Source organism: Anneissia japonica, unplaced genomic scaffold (genome assembly GCF_011630105.1).
Source record: "Anneissia japonica isolate Jap-2015-1 unplaced genomic scaffold, ASM1163010v1 scaffold4988_len2956909_cov206, whole genome shotgun sequence".
In the NCBI taxonomy this organism is placed as follows: Eukaryota; Metazoa; Echinodermata; class Crinoidea; order Comatulida; family Comatulidae; genus Anneissia; species Anneissia japonica.
Window position 1 is genome coordinate 2158544 of NW_022696345.1, and position 3021 is coordinate 2161564.

The following is a 3021-nucleotide window of genomic DNA, read 5'->3' on the forward strand; positions in this document are numbered from 1 at the left end:
TTATTATTATTATTATTATTATTATTATTATTATTATTATTATTATTATTATTATTATTATTATTGTTGTTGTTGTTGTTGTTGTTGTTATTGTTATTGTTATTTGTTTGTTTTTGTTTGTTATTATTATTATTATTATTATTATTATTATTATTATTATTATTATTATTATTATTATTATTATTATGTTAATTGAAAAAAACACGCAAATTAAGTTCACAAATGAATATTCTTAGTTATTTGATTTCTTATTTTTCTTCTTATATTCAAATAAGCTGCTTCTACAAAACAAGCGCGAACAATTTTCCCAACCTGGTGGTTTCAATCCCTCTCTGTACATTTCGCTTGCGTCCTTCAGCAAGACACTTTCATTGCTTCTCTCCATCCAGGAGTGTAAATGGGTACCTGGTGGGGTTGCCTGCTCCTGCGCTGTTTACCAGTTACCAGCAGCAACACTTAAATCATTTGGTCTCAATGACCAGGGAAATGTAGTGTGCTTTATAACCAAGGAAGAGGCGCAATATTTATTTATTTATTTATTTCAACAATATTTTACTAGTAATTATCTCAAATCAAGTAATATAATTTTAAAGGTTATGGAAGGAAGTCATGTTCTATTTATTTGACCCGTGATATTATTCTGAGCGTTCTTACAAAATCATTATACTGTACCAGGGAACAGTAAAATTAATTAATGATTTAACTGTTTCCTGACTGTACTCTATAATATGTATATCCAGGTACTTAATATACATATACAGTACAGTATGTGTATTTAATACCTGAATATACATATGTATATAATCAATTTATCGATAAAGGCACCCCAAACACATTCACGGTAAAGGCGATTTTTTCCAATAGGGTGGCCTACATCTATAAATATAATGACCAATTAGCATAGTATTTAGTAGCAATAATCTAATTATGTTGAAAACATGTAATAAAAAATTTTCATTTAACTCATTTTTGCCACCCAAGCAGTTATGAAAACTAATTCAAACAAAACTTTGAATTACTAATTTAAAAAAAAAAACACACACACAAATTATAAGCTTTCAATAAGTCAATGTTCTAAAAAGATAATTTAAATACATTTTACTTTAAAATTTAATGAACTTTCAGATATAAATAAAGGGTTTATAGTGTATGTTGGTTAAAAATAAGAAACAGAAATTATAAACGTTTCAATAATTCATGCAGAGAAAAAAAATCAGTAATATAAAGATAATTTAAATCGGTAAGTTCAACAGAGTGATATGTCAGTTTAGTAAATGACAATTTTATGTTGTTACGCTTTCAGTATAAATATAATATTAGGCACTAATATTAATAATAATAATAATAATAATAATGATAATAATAATAATGATGATGATGATGATGATGATGATGATGATGATGATGATGATGATAATAATAATTATAATAAAGATTATTAAATAGCATCAACACTCTTCGATTGGAAGCGCTTCCTTATGATATCTCTCCAGTACTTTTCTTCTTGTACAGCATAGATTGCATCATTATTCAAACAATAATAATAGTGTAGTTTTATATAGCGCACATATCCATCTAATGTAAGATGCTCAGGGCGCTTGAAATGTAGACTAGGAACTCGACCAATGACTTTCTTCGCCCCTAAGGTTCCCTTCGTGTCTGTGCTACCCGGTAACCCGGTACCAGCAACTCTCGTCGTCCACCATAGGGGCTGTCTGTTCCAGTACACCGGGGTAACCCCTACTCGTCTCGAAGGATGTACTGGGTTCTTTATAGTGCACACGAGCCATTGTATACACTGGGCCTACGGTTTATAGTCCCTATCCGAGAAGACTTGTTCTACCACCAGAACCAGGCAAGCGTGCCGTTCGAACCAGCGCCGATATTATGGCTATAACTTGCGGCGTCCCTGCTAACCACTCGGCCATTCGACTCACCAACATTAAAAAGTTTATTGTATTGAAAAAAATTATATTATTGTCGCACAACAACATAATTGCGATTTGAATGCAAATGTTACATTGATAAAACCTGAGCAATCCTCAAGTGCCCTGGACACAAGATCTTGAAGTTAGCAGATGTGAAGTATTGTCAAGTTGTTTGCAAAGACATCAGGTACAACATGGAGATTCATTGCATTCAACCTTGCTACCGGAATGAAATACAAAAGTTAAGTTGTATAAATGAACAATTAACAAGTGATCAGTTCAAACCCAGGTGGAGTGTGATACTTGACAGAACTCAGAAACCAGTGTCTCCTTAACATGTCGTAGATTTAGTGAATCCATTATGCCCATAAGAACTTCTAATGTCGCCGATTTGCCTTTAGTTAGCTGCCATTGTAGCAGCACTTTGTATTTTTCAGTAGTCAAACCTTCGTTATTTGCATATTTGACATCATCAATCAAACACTGTTCCAAACGAAGACAATGATAGAAACGCTCCTTAATTTCATGAGGAATCTTTTGAGCCAAGAACCAATAGACATCCCGAATATCAACGTCAGCTGTTGAAAAGATATCATCAAACAAGATCATTATGATTATTATAATTAACAATCATTTTCAGGTTAAGTTTACTTTATTCATTAATGAGAAACAAAACCACTAATTTTGGACCAAGACTATCGACAGACTAGAATGCTGTGTTTCGAATACAATAGCAATAATACGAAGTGAAGGAGACAAAATAATAATCAAACACGCAAAAATGTAATTGAACGATATAATAGATTGATCAATGCAAAGCCCATGACTGATAAAATGACACTATAGTTATGATTTAAGATGATTACGATAAACATAAACTCAAGTAAAAAAAATACAACAATGTGTTTTTATAGATAAGTCGGTTACCGGTACCTTTCAATTTAAAACGCTTTTCGTTCACTGGACGTACCGGTATCGTCGGATCTGAATGAAGCAAACAAGTTAAATATTATGAGAAGCATTTGGAAATTAGTTTTAATCGAATTGCATACAATAGAAACAAAGGAGTTAGTTGCTCATTAAGTGTATGATC